Source organism: Cervus canadensis, chromosome 13 (assembly GCF_019320065.1).
Source record: "Cervus canadensis isolate Bull #8, Minnesota chromosome 13, ASM1932006v1, whole genome shotgun sequence".
NCBI classification, from domain to species: domain Eukaryota; kingdom Metazoa; phylum Chordata; class Mammalia; order Artiodactyla; family Cervidae; genus Cervus; species Cervus canadensis.
In genome coordinates this window covers 33,287,997-33,294,594 of record NC_057398.1, presented here as the reverse complement: position 1 = coordinate 33,294,594, position 6,598 = coordinate 33,287,997, and positions in this window count along the sequence as shown.

Here is a 6,598-nt window from a genome sequence, read left to right as displayed (position 1 = left end):
AAGGACTGATGCTGAAGCTGAAGCTCTAATACTTTAGCTACCTGATGTGAAGAGCCAAGTCATTGGAAAAGACCCTGATGCTGGGAAAGATTTAGGGCAGGAGGAGAAGGGGATGACAGAGGATTAGATGGTTGGATGGCAACATCAACTCAATGGACATGAGTTTGAGCAAATTCAGGGAGATGGTGAAGGACAGGGAAGCCTGGCATGCTGCAGTCCATGGGGTCAAAAAGAGTCAGACACAGCTGAGAAACTGAACAACAACCTAAACATCAAACAGGAGAACAAGTGAGTATCTCAGATCCTAGGAGGCCTGGAGGCAGAGTTGGCCTCAACAACATCATTGGGAACCTCGGCTTCTCTTTTAGCTGAGCCCTCCTCTGACTTCAGGCTTGACCCATGCATCTGCCCAGAGATCACAGCAGCACCCCCTCCCCATCATCACATCTTCCAAACCGCAGAAGACACAACTCACAGCCTGCTTTTTAAGAGGCAGGAATTTCTCCAGGAGCTCCTACACATCTCAGCGGCAATAACTGGGTCACAGGCAACCCCTAAACCAATCATTGGCATGAGAGGCTGAGACTGATCCATATTTACTCCCTGGGACTGGAGAGGGGCCTGCTCCCCCTACCAAAGAATCTGGCCACTGATACCCATGAGCAAGAAAGGAGAGGGGTTTGCAGTTGGGCAAACAATCAAAAGATGCCTGGCCTGGAGAAATAGATACTCTCCAAAGAGGTTTTGTGTTAAACTGGCTAAATATTCACACAAGGAAATCAGGGAACTTGTCTATGTTGTTCTTTGCAAGGCATATAGTAGACATCCAAATGTTTGTTGGAAGGAAGGAGTAAGGGAGTGAGGGAGGAAGGAAGCAGGAAAGAAACAGAGATGGCATTAAGTCAAAAGACTGCCTGGAAATAGACTAGAGAACATTCAAATCCCTGGTCGCTCCCAGGGAATCAGAATAGCAAATACCATCATGTAGAGAAATGATATTGGAGAAGGAAATGGCAACCCACTCCAGTATTCTTGCCTGGAGAATCCCAGAGACAGAGGAGCCTGGTGGGCTGCTTTCTATGGGGTCGCACAGAGTCAGACATGACTGAAGCAACTTAGCAGCAGCAGCAGAGAAATGACATGCTTCCCAGGTGGTGCTAGTGGTAAAGAACCTGCCTGCCAGTGTAGATTTAAGAGAGGCAGTTTCAATCCCTGGGTTGGGAAGATCCCAGAGAAGGAAATGACAAGCCACTCCAGTAGTCTTACCTGGAGAATTCCATGGACAGAGGAGCCTAGCTGGGTGCAGTCCATGAGGCCACACAGAGTCGGACACAACAGAGTGAGTATTTATATAGGGAAAGGATGCTGATGTGGTCCTCTAAACCATGGGCCTGTGCTACCTCCACGATGAAAATTTAGTTCAGTAAGGAAGCAGAACCTCCTTTCTCTTGATTTCATTATTCAGGTCCCTCTAGCCCAGATGCTCACCTGAGATATCGCAGGGCTAACAGCCATTTGGGAAGCTGACTGTCACATGTCCAATGTGGCTGGCATCAGGAAAGGAGGCAACCATTTATTCAAGCAGACAAATGGCCCTATAACCCATCTGCTCTTCCTTTAACCAAGACTTCAGCTTCAAGTCCCTACATGTGCCATCTGATGCAAGTTCTACCGAATCCTTCAGATCGCGGGGAGCAGGTAAATTATTTCATTGTTAGAGGTAAATGGGTACCAGGAATAAGCAGGTTGATCTTGAAAGCAGGAAAGTCAGATCTATAGATAACTAAGTCAAAGGTTTGTTCAGAGACCAGAAAAATCCACCTCGACTTTTTTAAATGACATGTCCTGTTTATCACACACAGAGACAGATGTGCCATTCACGCTTCATCGGGCCAGGGGAGCTCACAGACAGCCCACCTAATACGAGACTCTGGGGGCAGAAGGGGCCCATGCATCCAGCGAGGCGACCAGCCGAAGCCTCAGGAGCTGAGGATGTGGCCGGCGAGGCTGTCGCCCCAGGTGGGAGAAGAAGGAACCGCTGAGAAGAAGATGATTGTCAACCAGCAAAAAGGCAGGAGAGAGAAAGCCCCTGGGCAAGAGTGGGGGCCCAAAAGGGGAGTGGGGGCTGGACAGGACTTGAGAAGTGTGACGTTGAGGTCAGCAACCTCAGATCCATGCTCAGATCCACCGCTCCTCCAAAAGCCGGTCAATCCTGGGTTCAGCATTGCGCCTGTCACTTCTTCATTCAGGATGGAGAGCGGCCCCTGGTGAGATCAGATGCCCCAGTGGGGGTGAAACAAATGCTGCCTTCCTCTCTACTTCCCTTTCCTCAGTCCAACTACTGCTGCACTTTCAGACGTGGTAGGCGGTGGACATTGACAAACATGCCTGAGGCCACCTGCTCTTTGAAAGGAAGAAAATTCTTCACTGGGTTGGAAGGGAAAAATTATTTCCCTGGTTGGTCTTTACTACACTCAGATCCTGTGACTTCGGGCTCCCACCTGCCCAGCAGCCCCTCTCCCTTCTCTGGATCCCTCCAATCAGCTGGCATGGAACCCAGCAGCAGGACACCCCCGCCTCCTCCACTGGCCCTCTTGCTGCAATGGAGTCAGCATCATGGCCATGTCAAATCCTCCAAATCTGCCCTGCACCTCAACTTCTCAGGCTTTCCCAGGGGCCTCACTCCTGAGGCTCTCCTTCCTCTGCCTTGTCCCTCAAGCAGAATTCCCTTCTCTCCTCTCCTCCCTCCAGCCCTCCCTCTGCCAGCTCATTCCACGCCTGCCCCTTTCAACTCCTCCACGTTCACTAGGAAACATCTCCAGGGCCACACTCAACCTCTAGACACTGAACCCAGTGCTTCTTCTCTCTTATCTTAGCTTCTCTGTGGCCTCCCAAGGAGTGGCTGCCCCTCCACGCCCCGTCCCCTCTGGGCTTCTCCAAAACCATCCAGACCCGCCTCTCCAGGCAGCCCTGCCTGGTCTCCAGCCCCAGGGCTCTGTAGGACGTCTGAGCATCTGAGCACTGTAGGGTCCCACCCTGGCCCCCTGGCTCTTCTCTCTGAACTTTCTGCTCTGTGTCAGGGGGAGGGTCCTCTCCTGGTTTATGGCTTTATGCACCAAGTCCTTGTTGATGACACACAGACTTACTTCTCTGGGCCCCTGACTCCAGTACCCATCTGCCTGCCTGCCGTCTCCATGGGGACGTATGACGAATATCTCACATTAAACGTGTCCAAAGAGATTTTTGTTTTGTTTTTTTGGCCTCCTTCCTTATACCTGTTTCTCCTCGGACTTCACCTTCCCCATATACTGCACTGCTGATCATCTGGCTATGTGAGTTAAAAACCTACAAATTCTTTGGTTCTATCTCTAAAGGAAATCTCAAAGCTGTCCACTTCTCTCCTCCCCCACGGCCAGGCCCCATCCTATCTCACCTGGACAACTGCTGTAGTCGCCCAGCCAGCCCCCTGACCACCCTCAGGATGCTGTCATTGAGAAAGACCCAGGAGGGACTTCCCTGGTGGCCCAGTGGTTAAGACTCCGTGCTTCCAATGCAGGCCGTGTGATCCCTTGTCAGGGAGCGAAGATGAACACACCAAAAGACTAAAGCATAAAACAGAAGCAACACCGTAACAAATTCAACAAAGACTTTAAAAATGGTCCATATCAAAAAAAAAAAAAAAACAACTTAAGAAAGACCCAGAAATCCACTCAAGTCACCCCCCCACAGCTCACATCAGGCCCAGATAGCCCCACCACCTTCCTTTGTGATCTCAGGGTTCCAGCCCTCCCCACCATCACCTCACCCCTCCCCCAGGCCTGGGAGCACATTGAACTCTCTCCCTCCCAGGTCCTTCTCAGTTGCTATTCTCTTCACAGCTATCTTTCTCCCTCCCTCCCTAGAAGATAAACTGCAAGAGGCAGAAAATGTCTCTGATTTTGTCTACCATGTGCCCCATCACATGCTGGCAGGACAACCACAAATATGTGCCCCCCCAAAAAAGTGTGGTTGCTGAACTTGTAAATACAACTTGCCGGGTTTTGTAAAAAGAAAATGTCTAATACTTTAAATCTAAATGCAAATTTAGAGCCAGAGAAGATACTTCAGATCCAAGATAGCTTTAAAACCGAAAAAAAAAAAAGGCGGGTGGCGGGGGCGTGGTCATGCAGCAATAATTCTTGAGAAGAAATCTTTCATTTCAAGAGTTGGAAGGTCTGTCTGTCCCTGCTTCCAGTCTGCAATGCAGCTAAGCCAGCATCCCCTGCAGCATGCGTGGCCACAGACAGTTCTCCTCGCTGATGCTGTCCTAACATGGGGGCGTGTGGGAGGGGCAGACAGGTGCTTATGGCCAAACAAGTTAGTAAAATAACGACCCGAGGATGCTTGCCTCCGGGGAGGCTGTGTTTCTCCACACCAACGTGTCTTGAAAGGTGCTGCAGTTTTCATTTCTTTCCACCAGCACTTGCAGACCAGCTGCAGTGATGGGCTTGTGCTCCCCAAAGTAATTACTTTGAAGTCCTAACCCCAGTCCCTGTGAACGTGGCCTTATGTGAAAATAGGGTCTTTGCAGGTATAACCAAGTCAAGATGGGATCAGAGTGGAGAGGGTGGGGCCTGGTGTGCACTCTGGGGTCCTACTAACATGTCTGGCACAGGAGGTCAGATGCACAGGAAGAAGCCACAGAGCAGAGACTGGAGGCATGAGGCTGCAGGCCAGGAGCACCAAGGATGGCTGGCCCCCACCCGACACAGAAGAGGTGAGGAGGCTCCCACAGTCTGAATCTCAGCCGGCCCTGCCAGCACCTTGACTGTGGACTTTGAGCCTCTGGAACTGGGAGAGAATAGATTTCTGTTGTCAGCTGCCCAGTGTGTGGTCTTTGTTACAGCAGCTACAAGAAGCTCGTACACCTGCAACCCTCAGAGCAGAGATGCCCGGTCATCTCCCAGAGCCTCCTCTTCCTCCCTGTTCCCGACTGGGTGTGAGCCCCAGGTCTCAGGTCCACTTGATGAAGAGTCCCTCCCAGGAGTGCCTCCATCAGCCATTTCCCAGTATCCTGGCCTGACACTCAAGGACCATTCCTCCATGCTCCAAACATGCAACCACACCTGATAGACAGTTACACGTCACATATTTTAATCTTGCCTCATCTTCTCTTCCCTTTCCTCCTTTTATGCACCAAATATGTTCACCTGACTGTCTTATATGACTCTTGACAATTTCCCTTAAATGTACCGTTTATTACACAGCTATTTATTGAGCACCAGCTGTGTACCAGAAACCTACATCCTTCCTGGAACAACGTAGCACATAAACATTTATACATTTTAAAAATAGAGCAGGACCATAAGTCATCAAAACAAACCCTTCACCCCCCTTCCTCCTGGCTCCTGGCTCCTGGCATTTCAACTTGTGTCCTCTGAATCCTGCCCTTCTTTCCAGCTCCTTCTTCTAACAGTGCTACTCTCAACTCAGCTACCACTGCCCCGCCAGGTGCCGCCTCACTCCACCCTCATCATCCAGCCTGTCGTTTCCTCCTCTCTCCTATCCCCCAGGGCTCCATCACCACTTTATAAAACCCATAGTGAGAGACTTTCCTGGTGGTCCAGTGGATAAAAATCTACCTCCCACTGCAAGGAACCCAGGTTCGATCCCTGCTCAGGGAACTAAGATCTCATATGACATGGGGCAACTGAGTCTGCATGCTCTAGAGCCCACGCACCATAACTAGACAGCTTGAGCACCACAACAAAGATCCCGTGTGCCGGGACCTATGCAGCCAAATTACTTAATTTTTTAAAAAACCCGCCATGCTATTTCCTGCCTCAGTACCTTTCACAGTCTAGATCCTTGACTTAGAATGGCCTTCCCCTGCTCTTCCCTGGTCTGTCTTGACCTCCTCGAAAAGCCCTTTCTAAGCACTTGACATCAACCCAACCTCTCTTATCCATGTGCCCTCCATGGGGGTAACACTGAAAACATTGAACACCCGGACCAGCACAGACAGTGGAACTTAGAATACACGTGAGCCGGAGCAGTGGGGGAACCCAGGGAGCATAGGGTAGCACCTTCTGATTAGCAGTTAGGAGATGCTTTCCAGGCCCACAGCCTGTGAACCCATGTGGATACATATTCCAGGGTTGTGAGGGACACACTCTGAGAATAAGTGCATGTTTGCTTGTCTGGCTCACTCAGGACAGGACTGGGTTTTACCCAACTTAAGAGCCTTGGCACCTGACCTCGTACCTGGCACACAAAGGAGGCGCTCAATTATTATTTGTTGAACTGAACCAAACTCTTTCAGGCAAAGACAAAAACGGAAAGACTGGGGATTTTCCCAGACTGTCACATCGACGCGGTGAGCCAAATAAAACCTGTTTTTGGACAGTCTGTTTGCTCAGATGGTGAGTCTGTCAGATTTCACAGCTTCGGCGACCTCATGAAGCTCTGACCTGAAAATAAATTGAGAGGGAATAAAAAAAGAAGGAGAAAGAACAGGAGAAAATGATCTACTTCTTCGGAGGCCGTTCTTTTGGCAAGCGCCCTCCAGTCAGTTCCAAGAAACAAAGGGAAATCTTCGTTATGTCAGAAAAACCGACAT